At 37.1% G+C, this 25280-nt stretch overlaps 1 protein-coding gene and 1 long non-coding RNA gene across 6 annotated transcripts in view; both read left to right on the top strand.

Moving 5' to 3' along the window:
• Positions 1 to 24637, top strand: part of LOC139127199 (uncharacterized) — a 28202-nt gene extending 3565 nt beyond the window's left edge. For all 3 annotated transcript variants that reach the window (XR_011550950.1, XR_011550951.1, XR_011550949.1), the window contains 5 exons: positions 75 to 208; positions 989 to 1189; positions 11016 to 11214; positions 14793 to 14876; positions 21961 to 24637. This is a non-coding gene — a long non-coding RNA (uncharacterized lncRNA). The remainder of the gene's footprint in view (positions 1 to 74; positions 209 to 988; positions 1190 to 11015; positions 11215 to 14792; positions 14877 to 21960) is intronic.
• The window catches only part of LOC139127176 (myosin-3-like), a 182777-nt gene that overhangs the window by 107215 nt on the left and 50282 nt on the right, over positions 1 to 25280 (top strand). The window lies entirely within an intron of this gene.

Below are 25280 nucleotides of genomic sequence, written 5' to 3' on the forward strand. Positions count from 1 at the left end.
TAGTTAATCTGCTTTGAATATTTTTGTTTTGAATACTGAGTAAAGTTGTGTATTTACAATTTTCTACTTTTTAGGAGATTTCATCAAAATGGTAGCACTGCAGCAGTAAACTAAGGTGCACATTGGTGTTAGAGGGCGCTGTTGACTACACTCACCAAAGGCATACAGAGGACTTGTCCACTCTTGTTTCTGTGAAACAACAATACAGGTACAGCTACACTCTGTGAAAGTATCTCTAGAGAATATAAATTGCTTGTTATAATATTTCAGTTGTGTGGACATTTGTTGTAATATTCAGTTACAAAACTCAGAACAAAATTATTTCACCAATGAATAAATGCTGTGTTGTAAAGAATCTGACCTTTTAGAATTGTATCAAGTCAGAATATTCCAAGTTGGATCACTGCGAAATCTGAATATACCCTTCATTTGAATCGGAGTTCAATAAGTTGTTACCATTAACCTGTCTGATATTTTTATTTCAAGAAATGATAGCGTACAGTGTGTCCTCTAACAAACATGTATTTCTGGAAAACTTTGCGTCATTTTGAAGAAATTTAGAATTCATTTTCATCAGCCCTATATCTTTAAATGTAAAACATTTGCTTCTGTCACCAGCAATTTGTTTGCATCAGTGCGTGTCATAGTCTTAGAAAACACACTGATAGCTTATCAATGAAATCAGTTTGCCCTGAAATCAATATCTGGCTAAGCATGCATTTCCTTGTTTTCAGACTGGCTTATAATTTTGAATTGAATCAAAATAGGCCTTTGATCTATCCATGTAATTTACTGCCAGCCCTAATCCTAATGACTGCCAAGGCCCATCAGCTATGTATTTTACTACCTGTACCTTTACTTCAGTCTTGCTAATAAATGTTTTGTAGGAACTCAGAATGAGCTGTAGAAATGTGCCATGTTTTGTCTGACTCTGTAATATTATCTGTCAATGATATTCTTAGCTTTATATCTACTTCTTTCATTTTAGGAAAGAAGCTGAGAAGTGTTGAAGTGTTGCTGGGAATTTTAGGAGTTTCTTGTGTGAAAACAAAACAAGACAACCAGACTGATCTCATCAAGTGGAAGAAATTCAGACACCACTGTGTTCATCTCAGCTGAAGAAACACAACCAAGACAGAAATAGGAAATCTAGAGGAACTCTGTATGTTGAATAAAGGATTCACATGATGTAAGTTTAACAACAAACATATGGGTTACCCTAGTAGAAATTGTGAATAATTGCAACAATATAGAATGAAGAAAATGAAGGAAATATGAAACAATGTTGCAGCTTGAACAATGTGAATTCACATTGAAGTACATGTTGTCAGCAAGGCACTCATGATTGTGATCACAATAATCATATACATCAGCCTATTTGATTGTCTGTGACCAAATTTTCTGTCAAGTTGTACTTTGACTTGAAAAGAAGCTAATAAATAGCTTATCCATCATTTGACTGTTTTATTTTGCTAAAATTGATGACTGGTTTGAACAATGAAATGTAAAGTTTTAAAGGTTGTGGAATTCCCACATTGATGACAGTGACCTTTGAACTTTAACCTCTCTAGTGGATGTATCATGATTGTAAAACTATTTTAGGGGAGAAGTGTTGATAGTTATATAAATTAATTATATTTTAAGATCAAAGTATTCAAATTATCTTTTCCTGTTGTGTGTTTACAAGCGCCAGAACACGATACCTTTCAAAATTCAAATAGTCAGGTGGCTTAGCAACAAAAAACAGCAAGATCGTTACACGAATGACAAAAGTGCCAAATTTGCTACTGAGGTTCACATATGTGTGTAGATCAAAATTAGCTATTGCTCCAAAAATTTTGGCCACCGGAAAGGCTCGATGACGTCATAAATTCAAAATGGCCGCCATTATAAGGCTTAAAAATGGTAAAATACAGTTTATTCAGCCAGTTTTCACTATTCTTGTAAATAAAGTGACTCAAACTTTCTCGATCGTAAATAAAACATTGAATTAATGCAAATTAAATCTTATGATGACGTCATAAAGCCAAAATGGCGACCAAATTCAAAATGTCGCCATAACATTGTATAAAAATGTTAAAACACTGTTAATGAAGCCTGCTTTCAGCATTTTATCACCTGAACTGAAATGAACACCCCAAATAACACACAAAGCAGGTAATTGATGCAAATTAATTATTAAGATGACGTCATAAAACCAAATGGCAACCGAAAGTTACAAAATGGACGATTATGAAGTTTACTTTGCTTGATACAGTAGCCCATTTACGTGACAAATGATAGTATAAGGTAATGCCTAACACTATGAGAAATATTTTTGAAAAATGAGATTTGCTGTTTTCACAAATTTTGAAGCAAAATAAATGAAAATCAAAGGAAAACCACTCATTTTCTTGTTTTTTCACTGCAAAAGTTTGAACTGTGCAGCCAAATTCACATTAATCGGAGTTTTTGATACATAAACATTTACAGTGTAGATTTGTTAACATCAGCTGCATAGTTAGATCTTGATTTTTCTCTCTTGCAAAATTGTGAACTATATGCACGGTTGGCAATCATTTGTTATTTCCAATGAAAAAGGTCAAGAAAATGATGTTGGCTTGAAAAAGAAAGTATTTCATGCTAAAGTTGTAGTTTCTCTGGTAGAAAAATCAAATGCTATTCAGAGTACCAACATTGCATTGATTTTCTAGGAGAAATTTCTCTAAACTTGTCAGGGGTAGTAATTCTATGCCCTGGACCTCTGATAAGCCCATGTGCTGAAATTAGTCGGAGGTATTTTTTCTATACCCCTGAAACTCCAATGGGGTACTATTTCCCTGCCCTGAATTTTGTCAGTGGTACTATTTATGTGCCCCAGGAACTTAACTGGGGGTACTTTTTCTATGCCCCTAGAACTTAACTGGGGTACTCTTTCTATGCCCCAGGAACTTAACTGGGGGTACTTTTTCTATGCCCCAAGAACTTAACTGGGGGTACTTTTTCTATGCCCCTAGAACTTAACTGGGGGTACTTTTTCTATGCCCCTAGAACTTAACTGGGGGTACTTTTTCTATGCCCCAGGAACTTAACTGGGGGTACTTTTTCTATGCCCCTAGAACTTAACTGGGGGTACTTTTTCTATGCCCCAGGAACTTAACTGGGGGTACTTTTTCTATGCCCCAGGAACCTAACTGGGGGTACTTTCTATGCCCCTAGAACTTAACTGGGGGTACTTTTTCTATGCCCCAGGAACTTAACTGGGGGTACTTTTTCTATGCCCCAGGAACTTAACTGGGGGTACTTTTTCTATGCCCCTAGAACTTAACTGGGGGTACTATTTCCCTGCCCTGAATTTTGTCAGGGGTCAATCTGCTTGGCCTTCAGTTATGCTGCAGAAGTCTATAATAGAAAAGGGCAATACAATGTAGCAAAGGTTTTGTGAAACATACACGTACACTATGCAAGTCACAGCATGACAATTTATAATGGAATTATAATATTATATTATGACCAGAGCACAAAATAGAGAAGGAGCAGGCATATTCCTGAAGATAAAAAGTTCTTGAACAAATCACATAGGAAATATCTGTTGTGAAATGTTACTTTATTCTGTGTTGGTAATATTTAAAATATTTATATAATGCAACACATGTTGGATTGCAAACTTCCCTGACATTCCTTGTAATTCTTAATTCAGGCCAAATTATTTCATAACAAAATGAGCATTCTTTTCAGCAAAATTTGTTATGTGTTGATATAGCATGTGTGGAGTGAATGCGTAAGCCATGAGATCCCATAGGTCTATAGACTTGTGAAGCTTGCAGGCTTCTGGTTGCTTTGAATTATTCATGAAGACACCAGGTCATGATTATACAATTAGTTACACAGTAGACAGAGTTTCAAGCATGACTTTTTGTGACCAGAAAAGTTGTGTCCATGTAGAAATGTCAAATGCTGCAACTCCAACCAAAGTTATGATCTCATTGACTTCTCCCAAATCCCAAAAAGATTTATGCACTGATTGTGGCTCGTATGTAACAATACAGGCAGATTGTGAGGTACACTAGTCACTTGGTAACTAAACTCCACATACTGGCCTAGTAAAGTGTCACAATTTTGATAAAATTAATTAAGCAAAAGGGTCCAGCGATTCAGTTAGTCTACATATTACTCTGCCCGAGCAAGTTCAACAGGTACAAATTCATGCTTCAGCTAGTGTAGCAGTGCTACCCGGCAAGTTCCAGCACAGGCTACCCAGACAGTATTAAAAAGCTTATTATTGAGTTTTTCTCACTGTTTTCTCTATCAGTTCCTCTCCTTTTCTTCGTCACAGTCCCTCTATGGATATAGGGACTGTGTCTTCATGCTCTGACTGATCGGAGTAAATAAAATAAACGGTTATATAATCTAACCAGCCTCTAAACTCTTTATTCATTTTACACCCATTGCAAGGACGTTTATCTCTCATATACACATCTTGTAATTAATTAGTCAACACAACTAATTATGCTCATCCGCGGACTTATCAAGGGTTGGTCAACATTGGAAAGATAGAGATGTCCTCATGCCATGAACTGCACACAAGGCACTGGCAGGGTTTGCACTGTTCGCAACCATATACACGTTTGAAATTAGAGTAGCTGGCTCCCCTCGGCCATCGAAATACACTGGCTGCAGTAAATTTTGAATTAATGGTCATGAATGGCAGCAATTTAGTAATTTCCTGAAAACATTTCAGTAGAGCTTCTTACCTTCCAATTTTAGTAACCTTTCCTATCTTGCGCGATGTTGACCAACCGTAAACTCCCTGATAAGTCCACGGATTAGCATAATTAGTTGTGTTAACTAATTAATTACAACATGTGTGTACGAGAGATATACCTCCTTGTAATGGGGTGTAAAAATGAAGAGTCACAGAGGCTAGGTTAGGTCATAACTATTTATTTCATTTACTCTGATCAGTCAGAGGATGAAGAAAAGGAGAGTAAATGATAGAGAAAACAGTGACAAAACTCAATAATAAGCTTATTAATACTGTCTGGGTAGCCTGTGGTTCCAGGGGTATGAATTCTCTGCTCCAGCAGGTGTAGGGACAAAATTCTCTGCTCATGCAAGTTCAAGGGGTACTAATTCTCTGCTCCAGCTTTACCAGGGGTACTAATTCTCTGCCCCAGCTTTACCAGGGGTACTAATTCTCTGCCCCAGCTTTACCAGGGGTACTAATTCTCTGTTCCAGCAGTTCCCTAATTCTCTGCTCCAGTGGTACTAATTCTCTGCTCCAGCAAGTGTAGGGGTACTAATTTTCTGCTCAAGCAAGTTCCAGGGGTACTAATTCCCTGCTCCAGCAAGTGTCGGGCACTAATTCTCTGCTTCAACAGTTCCAGGGGTACTAATTCTCTGCCCCTGTAAGTTCCAGGGGTAGTAATTCTTTGCTCCAGCAGTTGTATGGGTACTAATTCTCTGCCCGTGTAAGTTTCAGGGGTACTAATTCTCTTCTCCAGCAAGTGTCGGACATGAAATCCCTGTCCCACTAATTAAGAATCCAGGGGTACCAATTCTCTGCCTCACCAAGTGTAGGGGTTCTAATTCTCTGTCAAACAGGTTCCAGGGGTGCTTATTCTCTGCCCCAGCAATTCAAGTCTACGTATAAATTCTCTCCTTGCAAGTGTACAAATTATCTATAAAAAAAAAGGGTAACCTGTGTTCTTTTGCAAACTCTGATTTTCATCAGAGGAAAAGAAATCATTTAGGTTATTTTGGTAGCCTGGGAGATTTTTTAGAAATTTTGAGAGGTAAATATTGAAAATATTTTGACTACCTCTATTTCTTCTGTTTTGTATGGGAAAACATGAAAAATAAGCAAATCTCATTTTTCAAAAATATTTCTCATAGTGTTATGTACAATTTGCATTAATATTCCATAAACTTAAAATAAAAGATAAATGTATCAAAACTTAGACAATAAGTTCAACACATGTAAAAAATCTAATGAGATTATTGATTACTAAAATGGTTTGTGTTTGAAAAATCGAATCGATATAAAGGAAATGAAGGCAACTTCACACACTGATTCTACCTTTGCTTGTCAGTGATACGGTATAGTGGGTAGATCAATGCGGTTTCGTGATAAGGGAAAACGGTGAGAAACCAGTGAATCGATAGTGCTTTGACCCTCGTAATGTGACCTTGGTCTCGGAAATAAGGTTTTATGTTGGTTATTCCTCCTAGCGGCATTTCGGGCCAAAGTGGGTCCCTTCTTCAGTCACTTGAATGGTTTTGTATTCCCACATGCTCATTTTAATGGTAGCCATTGTTCATCAAAGAGAGATGCTAAAATCATTATGTTTTGGTCAGAGATTTTGCGTGAACTGTTGCTCAAACCGTTCTTTTGTACTCTCCTTGTGTTTGAATTTTGCTTGAAGGAGGATATATTGTATGTTTTTCTTCCTTTTATACGTAATTATAGGTTTTCTGGAAAACCATGGCCAGCGTTTAATCGCCCTTCATAATTTTCCAGATTCTTATCACATTGTTTGATTAGGCTGGTTTTGATGAGGTTGTGCTGACTAGTATTTTGTTACATCATTACTCTTACTTTCGTTGATGAAGGATGGCTGACGTTTTGTTACATTCTTTTTTATACAAGCTATGTCTTTCTTTTTGTAATCTCTTTGTTGAAGATTTGGCGTTGAGAAATTTACCTTTTTATGAAGTCCACATTGTTGTTGCATGTACATATCTGAGTAATTCACCTTCAATGAAGCATTTGAAAGTCAGTGGTAGATAAATATCGTCAGATGCTTTTTTGTGGGTTTTTAAATCGAGCCATCTCTGTCAATTGCGTCAAGGCATGAGATTTTGTCGATAGAGTGTTCATTTATGAATTCCCAAGTTGAACGTAGAGTACAGGGTGTTGCACTCCTCGACAAATGTTCTGAATGTTAAAAGTTGATGTTCAATTCCTGTGTAAACCATGAACATGTCACCTTTTAAATTTCCATACGAATATTTGACCGGATTTGGGATTTAATATAACTTTCTCCTTTTCATGGTATATGATATCAGCTATTTCTGGTGAGCCCATACTGCATCCATAGATTTGTTTGTATTTTTCTAAGTTGAATTAAAATATGTTGCGTTTCAGAATAATCGACAGTTAAGGCTTTCATGTACATTGATGGTTGCTCTTGAGTTCATGTGTCATGTAATTGACCTTTTTTCTTTCTTTTTTTTTTCAAATCGGGTAAATAAACAAAAACCAATCATACCAGTTGGCAGTACTGTTTCAGAGTCCAACGCTACGATCGCTGCATTTATGGCTTCATTTTTGGCATGTTTTCCTACATTGATACCACGTCTTATGTTACAAGAATAGAGTTTGCTTGTTTTTTTTAATTGGTTCTAACTAGAGAATGAAGTTTTTTGTGTCCCTGGCATATATAAGTCGTTTTGGACGATTGGTTTTATGACAAGGTCTAGAAATTCCGACATTTGTTTTATTGGGTTTGAGCAGCCATTTGTATTGAGACTTTGGTGATGATTGTTTCTTCTGCTTTGGTTTTGTGTATTTTTGGCAGGAGATACCATCATGGTGTACAAATTATTCTACTTATGGAAATGGGGAAACTGTAAATCACTTCGTCAATGATCTTCTCTTCGCAGATAAATGATTTTGTATACAATATCCACTGTATAGTCAATGTCGCCAAGTGTATTAGTGAACATTTTTCAATTCACAGGTGTCTATAACTTTCTTTAATGTCATTTATCTTATTCATAATTGCTATGCCTCATCCTTTATTGATGGGTTTCATAAGATTTGTTTGTTTTTAGACAGATTGTTCAGGGCAGTCTTTTCTGCCAGAGTCATATTCTTTCTGAAGTGGGTTGCAAATGGAATTTCCTCTATCGATCTAAGTTGCTTCGAGACAGTTTTACAATTTTTGGGTTTTCCGCGGTTACTAGTGTTGAACATGTACTTATCTTAGAACAGATGTCTGATTGATTGATTGATTGATTGTTTCTCATGATATCGCATAATCTTATGATGCGAATAAATTTGTTGATATCTCATACGACAATTTTTCTAGACACTCCGGAGTGGGAATAAATTTCAAGCCTTTACTTAATGCTTTGATTAAGGTTTGATTTGCAAGATTGTTGACGAATCTGAGAATCTTTCTGAGTTCTTATCTTTGTTTAACCTTCCATTTCTGCTTATGTTCTTCCTGGTGTTTTTTTATGTTTTTTATGTTTTGGGTTTCCAAACAGCAAAACTCGTCTGGTCACGTTTTTTGCAGTTTCCTTCACCTTTGAATTCCTAACCAGTCTGGTAAGTGAACAACGAAAGGCAAAGACGCTCTTCATAAAATTCACGAAAGCTGCAAAAACGTAAGCTAAGCTAGATTCAAGAAGCAAAACTAGTCTTCTTTTGGTTCATAAAACCCTGACCGAACGATCTTTTTCAGGCCGGCACATCCTCCAAAAAGATAACTACAGTAACTGTAGCACAAAACTATGTCACCACACATCGAGACATAAAAATCCAAGAAAATTCAAACGAAAAAGGTTTCTGAAACAAAGGAAGCAAAAGTCTAGACCAAAATCACAAACATAAAACGTTTTTTCAGGGACCAACGTCACATGACCAGGGTCAAGGCATGATTTATTTACCGGTTTCTCGCCATGTTTTTCGTTATCATGAAAACACATCACTATTGATCTACTCATTATAACGTAACACTTTCAAAGGTAGAACCTATGGGTAAAGATAACTTTATTTCCTTAATATTGGTTCAGTTTTTCAGACAGAGGTCATTGTTAAAAATAAATAATTTTATAATAGTTTGTAATTTGTGTTGGGCTTATTGGTTAAGTTTTAGTACATTTATCATTTATTTTGAGTTTATGGATTATCAAGACAAATTGTAGATTACCTTTAAAGTATTATTTTGTCACGTAAATTGGCTATTTTACTAAGCACAGTGAACTTCATAATAGGTCATTTTGTAATTTTCGGTCGCCATTTGCTTTTATGACGTCATCACAATAATGAATTTGTATCAATTATATGTTTTGTCTATAATTTGGGGTGTTAATTTCAGTAAAGGGATAAAATGCTTGAAACAGGCTTAATTAACAGTATTTGAACATTATCAGATGATAATGTGCGGGATATTTTGAATTTGGTCAGCCATTTTGGCTTTATGACGTCATCATAATAATTTATTTGCATTAATTTTATGTTGTATTTGTAATTTGGGATGTTTGTGTCGGTTTATTCAAAAAAACATTGGAAACTGCCTGAATTAGACGTTTTTTACCATTTTTAAGCCTTATAATGGCGGCCATTTTGAATTTATGACGTCATCGAGCCTTTCCGGTGACCAAAATTTTTGGAGCAATAGCTAATATTGATCTACACATATATGCGAACACCTGTAGCAAATTTGGCACTTTTGTCATCCGTGTAACGATATTTTTGTTAAGCCACCTGACTAAAAGGCCAACATTTTCTATCAGACAGACTTTTCATTGTGATACTACATTGTTCAATACTCACTTGCCAGTGCAACCAGCATCATTGACAGCCAGGATTTTAGGTAAATATTTGTGCTAAGATGACCTCTGTTTGATTTTGTACTGTCCCCCCCCCCCCTCCAGTTCCCATCAGCTGACAAGCACTTTCCTAGAAAATGTACTTTTTAATTATGACTTTATTGTTTTATGAAATATATACAAATAATTTATATATAAATAAAATTCAGGCAGATATAATGGCCATTTTAAAATGTCTTTCGAAAGGTTAACTTGTAAGAATTGTAAAGTTCCTCCCCCCCCCCCACAAATATTATTTTTTCACAAAAGGTATACATGTGTGAAAACTAGAACGAAGTCACCAAAATCACATGACTTTAAGCAAAGTCTCAATTTTCTGAGCTTGAGCTCTTTAATACAACTCGTTTTTCATGACAATTACAGAAGGAAATGACTCTTTAAGATTACAGACATGGTATTTATGTATAGACCATTTCACTATGATAATAACAAGATTTACAACTTTTTCCAATTTCTTTGATTTTCTAATAATAAAGTTTATGAAGTATCATATTCTATTTCAACTAGCCTGCTAACACAGGTGAATTGCAACACATACTATGAACACTCCTACTACATTCAATTACAAGACAGTAAGAAAGCAACGAGTGGCAAGATGCTTGATTAAATGCTGTGCATAGACTCTGAGGTGAAAATTCGTCTTAAACTTCAAACGCAATAGACTATGTAATCCCTGGATGTCTTTCCATAGTTTTACTTCCAACTGCGTCGTAATATGGCTCAACTTGCTGGTTTTTTCAAATGTTTCTATTTATAAAGATGTTGTGGTGCAATACATAAAATTCGGGCATAATGCCAACAAAATAACCTTAAATGAACCTTCTTTGCACACCTATAGACCCACAGTACTTGAATTGAAGACAATGAGTTTTATGTCTACAAAGGCATTGTAAAATGTAAAGCAGTCTTACTTTGTATCAGCACAAATATCTGTGTGCTTTGTACTCAGGGTCAAATTTTGCATATGAATTAGACTTGAAAGCAGAGAGTGGAAAGGGGCTTTGTCCAACATTGCGTGTGGACTCTGAAGTGAAAATTCTTCCTAAAATTCAAACCCAATAGACTATGTAATGACTTGATGTCTTTTCCATAGTTATACTTCCCACTGGATGATACTAAGCCTCAACTTTCTGGCTTTTCAAATGTTGGATTTTTGTGAAGATGTTGTCATGCAATACGTAAAACTCAGGCACAATGCCAACAAAATGACCTTAAATGAACTTTCTTTGCACACCCACAGACCAAAAGAACTTCTTGAGGAAGTAAAATGAATCAAAGACAAAGCATTTTATGTCTACAATGGCATTGTATTTTGTGAAGCAGTCCAACTTTATAAATCTGTGCTTCAGTTTATAAGATTCATTTAGGTTCTAAAAGAGACGCTTTGCCGAGTTACATTATTGTGTTGTCACTAGGATTCCCTGCAATATAATGGTTGAGAGCCTGTGACCTTTGACCTTACCTGACGACAAGTTGCTGCGTGTTTGTGTTGATTTCTCTGTGATGACTTGTACTTTCCGTGAGAAAAGTGAAATCTACATGACGTATGTCGACACCTGAACTACTGACTACTAGCAAAAGGACGGAATTTGCCAACTCAGCCACAATAATTAGGTATGTTGAATTCTGTCTTGTTTTCTGTGGATTAATGTTGTTTTCTGTTTTGCCACACCCAATGTGACTTTCTTCTGCATATCAACAATCAAGATTTTGATACACCTGGGGCACCACAAACATCAAGGAATAATCTTTTTATTGTTAGCTCCACAGTCTATGATGCACAGCTTATCATATAGTTGTCCCATAATACAATTGTATCAGTGATTTTATTTTATGAATATCTAATTTTTCAAAATGTTGTCTTCCATACAGCTATACTACAGCTTAATTCCATTGACCTATGGTGACGTTTTCATTTGTTATTGTTCTAGTGTATGCAAGCTTACTGTCCATGGATAGTGTATCCCATAGTGCAATTGTACCAGTGATAACTAGGGATTACTCTCATTATAAATACAGGGTTTTACATGACGTCCTTTACGCATAAAACCGGACCCAGGACCCCTCAAAAACTAAACTACGCGTCCCTTCGGACGCACAAATATCTGTTGCTGGTGTATATCTCGCGAAGCTGCTGAACACGTGAAACACATCCCAGTAAACCTTACCGACCCCATACTTTAATAGAATGCTCCGTAGTACATTGGCCTCCACTGTTTGATGACCAATGGTACCCGCGGAAACAAATTTTACTACCGTAAAAAGTGACTTTCAAAATGTAAACTGATTCTTAATTGGTCGATTTCTTGTTTGCGGCGATCAATACATATTTATGCATTATGGCGGGTCGTGTCAAATACCCAAAACAAGCCGATCTGCGAAAGTTTTTCGACAGCCGCAGCAACCAGCACGATGTAGGTTCGGTCGAGGCCGAAACAGCAGCTACGCCATGCGATACTGATACATCAGATCCCCCGGCCAAGTCAGCAAAATTACGAACATTCAACAGAAGTTGGCTCGATAGATTTAAATGGCTTCGATATTCTGAAGAGCGAAACGTCATGGAATGCGATGTATGTTTGAAATCGAATGTTACATGCCCGTTCACGGAAGGTTGTTCTAATTTTCAACATTCAACTCTCACTCGTCATCAGGACTCGAAAAGTCATCTCACAAGTGCTAAAATCCTAAGCTTGAGGTCACAATTTACTACTGCTCGCAAATCTGCAGAGGACCGGCAGGTACCTAGGTGCAGGGTATGAGTAACGAACTCGAGGCGTACGCTGCACATTACGTACTGTTTACCTGATTGCTAAACGTGACCTTCCATGCAATGTATTCACTGACATCATGCATCTACAGAATCTGAACGGCTTAGACATTGAATATTACAAACGTCCTCAGATAGTTATGGAGTTTAAAGAGTGTATTCAACGTGTGATCGAGAAGTCCCTGATTGATAGCATACATGCAACTTGCAAGTGATTTCATCGGTATAATGTTGGATGAGACTTGTGACATAACCGTTCATAAGAAACTTGCCATATATGTTCGATATATTCAGAATGGCGAGGCGAATGTTTCTTTCCTCGGTAACCAGCAAATTGCCACTGCTGCAGGGATCGAAAACGCCTTGATTGAATTTTTGACTAGGAAAGAAATCTGTGACGCGGCCGTAGACAAAATATATGGACTGGGAACAGACGGGGCGGCCGTAATGACCGGTCGTTTGAACGGGTTGGGTGCAAAATTAAAAGCCAGAAATCCCAACCTTGTTCAAGTGCATTGTGTTGCACATCGATTGAATCTTGCTGCTTCTCAAGCAGGCAGAGAATGAGATATTGAATATTGCAAAGAATATCATAATATAATCCATTCATTGTATAAATACTTTAATGACTCTAGTGTGAGATATGACAAACTTAGAAAAATTCAAACTCTGTTGAATGGGAAGGCAAAACAAATAACTGAGCCGCTACATCTGTTCGCTGGTTGTCGGTTGAATCAGCTGTCAAGATGATTTTCATCAGTTTTGAGCCAATTGCCTTGGCACTTGCAAGTGACAAAAAGGGGGAAAGGCTGATGGGCTGTTGAAATTTGTCTCCAATTCATTGTTTCTGCTATTCACTGCCTTATTGATTGATGTCCTTACTGTGATTGGAATTTTGAGCCTTACATTTCAGAAAGATTCTGTCAACCTATCCCATATCAAAAAAGTGTTCAGTCTACTAGGGACACATTGAATACAATGACTAATGATTCACACACTGTCAGAGAAGTCTTTAATGCTTTGGGTGATGTTCCTGGCAATGGTCAGAAAAACACATACAAAAACATTCAAATCACTTACAATCAGCCACTCAGACAGAGCTTCTGTAGTGTACGAGAAAATTATATCACAAACTACTGCAGAATTTAGATTGCAGATTTCCAGATGATGAGATGAATATTCTGGAATGTTTTGATGTAATTCTAAACCCACACAGATATCCTGAAATTTGGCCAACCTACCTGACTATGGGGTCAACCAGCTTGATCAACTGTTGAATCATCATAACAATACACCAGGTATTGATGCTGATAGAGCTAGGGCACACTTTCTTGTTTACAAACACTTCACAAGATCTCACACGGACGCACTGAATTTTGATATGTATATCAAGCTGTTGCTAACTGATTTTACAGAGGAGTATCCTGATCTTGCCATTCTTGCTAAAATTGCTCTTGTCATACCAGTGTCCTCTGCCCCATGTGAAAGGGGCTTTTCAGTACAAAATGCCATCAAACAGTGGCACGAAATAGACTCAATCCTCAAAGGCTTAATAGACTAATGTTCATCAAACTGGTTGGCCCCATCACAGATGATTTTGACTTCATAAACAATGCTAGGTTATTTGCTGAAGGAGCTGCTGGCAGAGTGTGAACTCAACCTACTGGACTTGCTAGGTGAATGCCATTTCAGAGTATGAATTACCTTCTTGTCAATTTGACAAATTTGAATACTTGTTCAAATTTCACAACTTTGTGAACTTGTCATTAAGTTATGTGATCATTTCAATTATGAATAGTGTTCTTTGAATTGATCAATGAGGGAACTCAGTATGAACTAGAATTTTCATGTAAGAATAATTTTAAGAAATGCGCAACCATTTGCCGTGTGTTATAACACTAATTGAACACAGTGAAGACCATGGCATGGATAAACAATAAAATATTCTTTTGAAATAAATTGGGACCCCCATATTTTGATGTAGGACTCCCATTTTCTAACACCAGGGGTCCCAGGGACTCTCAAAAGTAAAAAGTGATGTAAAACCCTGTAAATATCTAATTTTTCAAAATGTTATCTGCAACACAGCATTACTGTGGTTTGTGGTAACCTCAGTTGACATATTCATTTGTCATCATGCCAACTTAATCCTTTTATCTGGTCAGAAAGTGTTCTCTTTCAAACATCTTGGTCAAATTTTGCATATGGAATGGACATGAAAGCAAAGAGTGGGAAGAGGCTTTGTTCAACATTGAGTATGAAATCTGAGGTAAAAATTGATCTGAAACTTAAAGTGACAGGGTCTGATAACATAGCCACATGTACTGAGCAAAGACAGCAATTTTTGGCTGACATCCAGTCAGTCCATAGTGTTACCAAACTCTGGAATATAAGCTTTCTTGTTTCATTCTGCTATTTCCAGCTTCCGCAGTGTTTATCTACATAAGTGCAAGATTGATCCTCAAGTCTAGCTGGGTTAAGAATCTGCCAGGCTAAACCAGTGAAGGTAGGTTGTATTCTCTCTCTTCAGTATCATTATAACCTGGGTCGGAGATTTCTCAAAGGCTTCCTTCTTGAAAAGTCTACAACTTTCATCTTTAAGACTTCATTTATACCGGCTCTTGTACATGTAATGATGGGTCCCTCTAAATAAAATTAACAGTCGACATGCTAGGTCGTAAAATGACCGTTAATTGATGTGGTTTCTAAACATTGCAGCGCCCTCAATGGTATCACATAATCAAATGCAGAAGTAGTGTGCTGATTTCTTGCGCGATTTTCTAAGTTTAATTTTGTCTAACTGAAAATATTTTGCGGTCGATACCCACCATATTTTGAAAGTTTATGTTACCTCATGTACTATGCATTTGTATCAAATACCTTGGTAACTTTCACGGAAAACTTACAGTACTTCCTTTGACCTGAAAACTTAATTGACAAATAATAAACATCGTATTTTTAGTATCTTATGATGTCCATCGTTTTTTTATAAAAAAATATTTATTTAGTTTTGAAATGATTTTTGGTAATTTCGATATATATTTTGTCAATAAAAGAAAAAAATATTTTGAGACCCCCATAGGACTTAGCAAAATCGCCCCTTACTTTCACTACAAATATTCCGGCTCATGTGTGCACAGTCACTCCTCTGCACATTGCAGCAGCGTTGACCAACTCGATTGACACGTAGACGCAATATGTCTTCTCATCACTCAACAGTCTCATCATCACATTTTTGAAGTCCTATCGCTTTCCGAAACCCCAAGATTTACTTTAAAAAGTTTCTGAGCATAGCGGTCGCTTGTTTTTCAATATTTGATCGTCAACTTGTCATACTTTGTGTGTGTGTAGTTCTATGCGATATGCAATGTCACTCATGGTCTTTTTGCCATCTCATTCAAAGTCATTGTTTTTTTTCTTCGGTATATTGTCAGATATCCGAAGTTTGTAAAGCTCTGTTGGAAAAGTTTTCCAGTATGTTTTCCCTGGGCATTTGCCCTCCTGTGTTGAGGAAGGTAACCATGTTGTCTCTGGTTGTGTTGTCAATGTTTTCATAATGTTAGGCATACCAGGGTTGATGCTGGGAGCAGTTGCTGTCGTGGTTCAGTGGCGTGTTGCCATGGTATATCGAAATACTCAGGTCTAACAGTACCTTCATGGGCATTGTGCCATCTCGTTCCATCTTGTTTGTTTTCTGGTTCCTCTTTCTTTGATATATTGTCAAATATTATCCAAAGTTTGTACAGCTTTGTTGGAAAAGTTTTTAAGTCAGGTCTCCATAGGCGTTTGCATTCCTGTGTCGAGGAAGGTAACTGCGTTGGTTTTGGTGGTTTTGTCAATAGTATTAGTGATGTTTGGCATATCAGTGTTGATTATGCCGGGAGCAGTTGCTGTCGTGGTTCTATAGTTCCTGACATGTGTTGACAGCATAATTTGTTGGTCATGTCGGATAGCCTCCTCTTAATATAGAAGGTCTGAATATGATGTCAAAACTGTTAAATATGCATCCAAAGATCATATGAGATCTCTTTGCAGTAGTTACAAGGATGTTGAGTGTGTTGACATAAACACTGCATCAGATCATGCTGCAGCATCTGCTGTACTAACTGTAGCTTATGAGTTTGAGGAGGATGAACATTTTACATCATTCATCAGTGATGAATTGACAACTTTGGACATTCATCACAAATGGCTTGATGATATTAGAAATAGAATATGGGATAGAATAGACTCTGAAGTTGGATTCTTACCATCAAATGAGGCATTGAAATATCACTGGAAACGGTCATGTTGGGTATCCTATTTGTGGGCAAATGCAAGAGTAGATGATGTACAAATACCCTCAATAACTGAGTTTGGATGGAAAGTTGAGAATGGAAAATTAGAAGTTATTTGGGACTCTAATGAGAACTTTGAAAAGGTTAAGAAAAACGTTGAATTTTGGACAACTGGATGCAAATGTTAAAATCTAAATGTACCAATAGGTGCTATAATGTGTGAAATCTGAAAGTGTTTGTGGACCTGGCTGTAAGTGCCTGTCGTGTGAAAACTTGCCAAATCAACCCACTGCAGTTGACACTACAAGTGATGAATATCAGTTAGCTTTAGATGAAGCAGAAGAAGATGATGACAATTTTGAAGAGGTTGTTTATAGCACTAATGAGGATGTTACAGTAATTGTTGATGATGACACAGATTCATTGGAGGATATAACGGTAGATATGGAAGTGACTGCTGAACAGTCTTTGGAAATTGAAGGGGAATCTGAAATAGACTATAGCTCAGATTGGAATTCTGAGGATATTTAATGTGTGTTGGACTGAACAATATTAAACGGGGTGATATAGCTACATGGAAATCATCCTCATACAGAATATTATGACATTATTTCAGCATGTAAAATATGATTCAGGTATTTATTTAGCCAGTAAGGAAGCAATTCTTACATTACCACAGCAATTTTGTTTTTGTCTAATACATGATATCAACAATCAAAGTGTAAGGGGCCTAACGCGTACCTTATCTGTTTGACTTACGTAGTACACATATACATTTACACTTCATGTATATGGTTCACCAAGATTTGCAGCAAATTTTTTATAAAAGCTCTATGAAACCTCAAATTTCTGAGCGTTACAGCTTAGGAAATAATCTCGGGTTCCGTCAAAGAGATTTTTTGAGACCACCCATAATTTCGGAAATACGGGGCTACATACTTTGAAAATGATAATTTTCTTGACTGAACAAACAATAGTTTTGACTTTTGACATCAAATCAAGTTATAGGCAAGAATTCAGAAATGCTTTTGGCAGATCTAATATAATCATTATCCTGTTCAGTAGGAGGTTTGTGGAGGTTTGTAGAGGTTTACTGTTTGCCAGACTTTTTTAATATCAATGACATTCAAATTATGTTGATGCTAATTTTTCCACTGCTTACCATAGGTTGGGCTGACACTGATCATAGTTTACATGTAAGTACTGATGAGATATGTTTACAGTTATCATAATGATGTGATGTTGTTGAGTTTAATAAATTGACTGTAGATATCCCATAGTGCAACTGTGCCAGACTCATAATACTCTCATTTTAAACATCTAATGTTGTCTTCAATACACCATTATTGTGGATTGCATTAACCCCCGTTGACCATTTTATTGGACACCGTGGTGCTAAGCACCAAAGGTGTCCCTTGTCGCCACAATGTCTGTGTGTGTGTCCGTCTGTCCGTCCGTCCGTCGACAGATTTTGTTCCACTCATAACTCAAGAACCCTTAGGTCCAATGTCATGCAATTTGGTATTTGGTATTATCATGATGAGACTTAGATCTGATTAGATTTTGGTGGGTGTGGCTTATTAATTAATTGCTCATTTGCATATTTTATGACTTTTTTTTGCCATAGGGCTATATCTCAAGAAATATTGAACCAAATTTGATGTGACTGTACACATACTTAATTAGTCCCCACGGACACCGTCCGGGGGGACTTATAGGTTTGGTCATGTCCGTGTGTCCGTCCGTCCGTTCACGCAGATATCTCAGACATGCCCTGGTCAATTTCTTTCAAACTTTGCATAACGATAGTACCCTACCCCATACAGATGCAGGTCGATTTATTATCGAATGCGATCAAATTTGGCCGTGTTAGAGGACTTTTTAGTTTTCACCTCCATAGACTCCCATGTATAAGGCAGTCTCCATAGACTCCCATGTATAAGGCAGTCCATAGACTCCCATGTATAAGGCAGTCCATAGACTCCCATGTATAAGGCCAAGAAAAATAAAAATTTAGTTTCTCATCGTATTCATATCGCAAAAAGGATGCAGTGACACAGTTGTTAGTCCCCACGGATGAAGTCCAGGGGGCTTATAGATTGGGTCATGTCCGTCCGTGAGTCCATCCGTTCACGCAGATATCTCAGATATTTTGACAAAATGTCATGTGACCTTGGTGACCTTTGACCTCAAATATATATATTTGTCCATAACTCAGTAACCACAAGTGCTACACCCTTCATATATGGTATGACGGGACAGCTTATGACACCACATATTGTACCTCATTAATTATGTGCATATCTAATTTTGAGCAAGCCAATAGAGCTAGAGGTCTGATTTTTGGTAAATAGGATAACTTAGCAATACGATTTTTTTTTCAAAATGTCACGTGACCTCGGTGACCTTTGACCTCAAATATACATATTTGTCCATAACTCAGTAACCACAAGTGCTACACCCTTCATATATAGTATAATGGACAGCTTATGACGCCACATATTGTACCTCATTAATTATGCGCATATCTAATTTTGAGCAAGCCAATAGAGCTAGAGGTCTGATTTTTGGTATATAGGGATAACTTAGCAATACGATTTTTTTTTTTCAAATGTCACGTGACCTCGGTGACCTTTGACCTCAAATATACATATTTGTCCATAACTCAGTAACAACAAGTGCTACACCCTTCATATATGGTATGATGGGACACCTTATGACACCACATATTGTACCTCATTAATTATGTGCATATCTAATTTTGAGCAAGCCAATAGAGCTAGAGGTCTGATTTTTGGTATATAGGGATAACTTAGCAATACAATTTTTTTTTCAAAATGTCACGTGACCTCGGTGACCTTTGACCTCAAATATACATATTTGTCCATAACTCAGTAACCACAAGTGCTACACCCTTCATGTATGGTATAATGGGACAGCCTATGACGCCACATATTGTACCTCATTAATTATGCGCATATCTAATTTTGAGCAAGCCAATAGAGCTAGAGGTCTGATTTTTGGTATATAGGGAGAACTTAGCAATACAATTTTTTTGACAAAATGTCACGTGACCTCGGTGACCTTTGACCTCAAATGTGTCCATAACTCAGTAACCACAAGTGCTACACCCTTCATGTATGGTATGATGGGACAGCTTATGACGCCACATATTGTACCTCATTAATTATGCGCATATCTAATTTTTGAGCGAGTCAATAGAGCTAGAGGTCTGATTTTTGGTATATAGGGATAACTTAGCAATACAATTTTTTTGACAAAATGTCACGTGACCTCGGTGACCTTTGACCTCAAATATACATATTTGTCCATAACTCAGTAACCACAAGTGCTACACCCTTCATGTATGGTATGATGGGACAGCTTATGACGCCACATATTGTACCTCATTAATTATGCACATATCTAATTTTGAGCGAGTCAATAGAGCTAGAGGTCTGATTTTTGGTATATAGGAATAACTTAGCAATACAATTTTTTTGACAAAATGTCACGTGACCTCGGAGACCTTTGACCTCAAATATACATATTTGTCCATAACTAAATAACCACAAGTGCTACACCCTTCATGTATGGTATGATGGACAGCTTATGACGCCACATATTGTACCTCATTAATTATGCGCATATCTAATTTTGAGCGAGTCAATAGAGCTATAGGTCTGATTTTCGGTATGGATAACTTAGCAATACAATTTTTTGACAAAATGTCACGTGACCTCGGTGACCTTGACCTCAAATATACATATTTGTCCATAACTCAGTAACCACAAGTGGTACACCCTTCATATATGGTATGATGGGAGACCTTATGATGCTTCATACTGTACCTCATGAATTATGCGTATATCTATCAAACACTATCCATGAAATATCTACACATCTCCCTAATACATACTGATGACCCACGGTGTCCACTCAAGTCTCACTTTGATTTGTAATCCTGCTAACATAATGCTTGTGTCTAGTCAGACAGTGAAGACTTGTTTTGTAAACATCTGGGTCAAATTTTGCATATGAATGAGACTTGAAAGCAAAGAGTGGAACAGAGCTTTGTTCAACATTGTTTACGGACTCATCGGTGATAATTTCTCCTAAACTTCAAATCCAATAATTATTTAATCCTTGGATGCGTTTCCATAGTTTTACTTCCCACTGGATGATACTATGCCTCAACTTACTGGCTTTTCAAATGTCTGGCATTTGTAAAGCCACAAAGTGAAACTCGGGCACAATGCCAACAAAATGACCTTAAATGAACTTTCTATACACACCTACAGACCCATAGTACTTCTTAACAAGGTAAGATGAATCAAAGACAATTAGTATTATGTCTACAAAGGCATTGTATTTTGTGAAGTAGTCCAACTTTTTACCATCACACCAAGTCCATATTTCAGTTAATAGTCGTGCCAGCGGCTTACTGACTACGCATGCGCATATTTATAATATACTATGCGAGTAACCGGAAGTGTACCCTACTTTCAAGGGCACTGCCATGTTTTTTGAGTACTCGTAAATAAACAAATACTAAACAAATTACCATTGTATAACATGCCATTTATAAAATATACCTCTTTTATTAGCCAGTAAATGTTATTATGCACCTTGTCGCTGATACAAAATATCATTAATATAGATAAAGGGAGAAAACTGTCGTGCATATGAACGGGGGGGCATACGCAAAGAATGCCGGGATTGAATTTTAGAAAAGCGCCCCCTGTGTCAATAATTAGATTCAAAAATTGCCAGTTTTTAGACGGAACGCTATAGTTTTTAGCTTGCAAGTGGAAGGTGGGCAGTGCGGTTACCATTGCAATGATAATGATTGCATAATACTTCCCTTGTTTAACGCAATAGGCTGTTATCATTGTAAAAATTGCAAATTTTTGTCCAAAATTTTTACACGTTACAGAAAATCTATGGGGCCTACCTGCACTGCTGCAGGGTTTGACGTCGTGTACTTACGTGAGCTGCTTACATCAGAGGGAAATTGGGCATAGTTGTCATATAAACGTTTATGAAGTAACAATTAATTACTTTTTATCATGAATCAATACAAATAACATTGCCAATCTTAACCCCTGGCGCGACACCAAGGGCTGAGCCCTATATAATATTAACATTCATAAAGTTCTCACAGACTCATTTTACTGAGATATACTATATTGTTCTCACCATGATTCCCCCCATGATGAAATGGTTGCCCCTTGTTTGACCTTTGACTTGCCTGATGACAAGTTACTACGTGTTGGTCTAAACTTCCTTTTCACGACTTGTACTTTCTTTCAGAAAATTGACAACTACATGGATATGGACAACACGGATGTCTGTTGACACATATGGACTAAACACTGTCATCTGTCGACATGATCAGCCTACTCAGGGAAATATAAATTAGTGCTGGTTTTCGTAGGTTTTGCCAAACCGCATGTAACTTGCCTCAGCAAATCAAACATGGCGTTAAAACTCAGATACATAAACAAAAACCATCAAAAATGCAATTTAAAGAAAGTTTATTTGTAGGCTCATTGAATGTACATCAAAATACAAAACAATGACAGTCAAGCACAATATTTACAAAGAGTTTCAAATTGATCAGAGCTGTAGTAAGAAATGACTTCCTAATTTGACCTTTCATAGAATCATACAAGCTATGATCTGTATAACAGTTTCTGAAATGAGCACATCAGAGTGAAATTGGCATGTAAAGAGGATGAGTTAATTGATTATGATCTTTGCACTAATCACAATTTATGTTTTAGCTTTAAAGTTACAATGTTAATATTATTATTCATATTCATGGGCACGTAAACAAACTCTTTCTGTGTATTTGTAGTAAGTCACATGGTTCAGCTCAACCAATTAAAATGCAATGGATAGGGCATGGTAATATAATTCAGAATAATACATGCCTAAATTCAAACCTGTTCGGACAGAAAGCATCAATAGTCAGCAGAGATTGTTTTTCCCTTGAGGTTTGTTAGTCCCCACGGACACCGTCCGGGGGGACTTATAGGTTTGGTCATGTCCGTGCGTGTGTGCGTGCGTGCGTGCGTGCGTCCGTCCGTCCGTCCGTCCGTTCACGCAGATATCTCAGAGATGCCTAAAGCGATTTCATTCAAACTTGGTACAAGGATTACTTCATATGTCATACAGATGCACGTCGATTTGTTTTGTGATACGATCCAATATGGCTGCCAGGCGGCCATTTTATTACGATTTTTTCATGTACAGAGCCATAATTCAGGCATGTTTCAACTGATTTTATTCAAAGTTGGTACAAGGACATTGACCAGTGTCATAGATATGCACGTCGATTCATTTTGTGATACAATCCAATATGGCCGCCGTGCGGCCATTTTGTTACGATTTTTTCATGTACAGAGCCATAACTCAGGCATATCTCAACCAATTTCATTCAAAATTGGTACAAGGACATTGACCTATGTCATACATATGCACGTCAATTTGTTTTGTGATACGATCCAATATGGCTGCCAGGCGGCCATTTTATTACGATTTTTTCATGTACAGAGCCATAACTCAGGCATGTTTCTACAGATTTTATTCAAAGTTGGTACAAGGATATTGACCAATGTCATGGCTATGCACATCAATTTGTTTTGTGATACGATCCAATATGGCCGCCAGGCGGCCATTTTGTTACGATTGTTTCATGTACAGAGCCATAACTCAGGCATATCTCAACCAATTTCATTCAAAATTGGTACAAAGACATTGACCTATGTCATACATATGCACGTCAATTTGTTTTGTGATACGATCCAATATGGCCGCCAGGCGGCCATTTTATTACGATTTTTTCATGTACAGAGCCATAACTCAGGCATGTTTCTACAGATTTTATTCAAATTTGGTACAAGGATATTGACCAATGTCATAGCTATGCACATCAATTTGTTTTGTGATACGATCCAATATGGCCGCCAGGCGGCCATTTTGTTACGATTGTTTCATGTACAGAGCCATAACTCAGGCATATCTCAACCAATTTCATTCAAAATTGGTACAAGGACATTGACCTATGTCATACATATGCACGTCAATTTGTTTTGTGATACGATCCAATATGGCCGCCAGGCGGCCATTTTTTTACGATTTTTTCATGTACAGAGCCATAACTCAGGCATGTTTCTACAGATTTTATTCAAAGTTGGTACAAGGACATTGACCAATGTCATAGCTATGCACATCGATTTGTTTTGTGATACGATCCAATATGGCCACCAGGCGGCCATTTTGTTACGATTGTTTCATGTACAGAGCCATAACTCAGGCATATCTCAACCAATTTCATTCAAAATTGGTACAAGGACATTGACCTATGTCATACATATGCACATTGATTTGTTTTGTGATACGATCCAATATGGCCGCCAGCAGGCGGCCATTTTATTATGATTTTTTCATGTACAGAGTCATAACTCAGGCATGTTTCTACAGATTTTATTCAAAGTTGGTACAAGGACATTGACCAATGTCATAGCTATACACATCAATTTGTTTTGTGATACGATCCAATATGGCCGCCATGCGGCCATTTTGTTACGATTTTTTCATGTACAGAGCCATAACTCAGGCATATCTCAACCAATTTTATTCAAACTTGGTACAAGGACATTGACCTATGTCATACATATGCACATTGATTTGTTTTGTGATTCGATCCAATATGGCCACCATGTGGCCATTTTATTACGATTTTTTCATCTCCTGAACTACAACTCAGACATGTATCAAGCGAATTTATTCAAAAGTATTTTTATCACAGACCTAATGAAGAGGACTCTATCCTCTCTGAGGACCTGTAATCAAAGCACCATTAACAAGTGGGGACTGTGTCATCAACGATGACTTGTTAACAAAGGGATTGACATGATTAACATCAGCAATATTTTACACAACAAGGACGTTATGGACAAAGTACCACTTATTTTACATTTCGAGACCCTCCTATAGTGTCCTATACCTATTCTAAGACCATAGGTAGGAAATTGTTTAAATTACAATAGGGTCTTGAAAGAAATTGATATTAAGAACAATGTTCATGATGGTACTTGTGATTGTATGTCATCTCCCTTTTGTTACAAACCTCACGGTCATATAATAACAGGTGACATGAAGATAGTTACACATCATAAGCTTCGGCAGCTGTTCCAGTTTGGCCCAAAATATCGCGAGCCACCCAAAGTAAACTGGAACTTTAACTTTAAGTTAATCATGGATGCTGCTGAGGCTTATGCTAAAAAGTGGGCTGCCCTCAAAGACGAAGACGTTGGATGTCTTTCGGACTGGCTTCGCACAGTCCGTGATAAGGTAAAATCTCGCATTTCACGTCTTCGTTCTTCCATACTGTCATCAACACTACATCTGCCTTTGATGACCCTTCTGTACGGGAATGTCTAGATGCTTTACACGATAAATATGTTGTTGTGCCTGCAGACAAAGCATCAAACAACATCATCTTTGTCTGCAAGCAATATTACATTCAATGTTTAAAGAACGAACTTCAGATTAACTCAGATGATGAGAGTAGCACAACATACTCTCTTTCAACCTTATCTGAAGAGGAAATATTGCAGAACCAT

This window comes from Ptychodera flava, unplaced genomic scaffold, assembly GCF_041260155.1.
Source record: "Ptychodera flava strain L36383 unplaced genomic scaffold, AS_Pfla_20210202 Scaffold_29__1_contigs__length_4469600_pilon, whole genome shotgun sequence".
NCBI lineage: Eukaryota > Metazoa > Hemichordata > Enteropneusta > Ptychoderidae > Ptychodera > Ptychodera flava.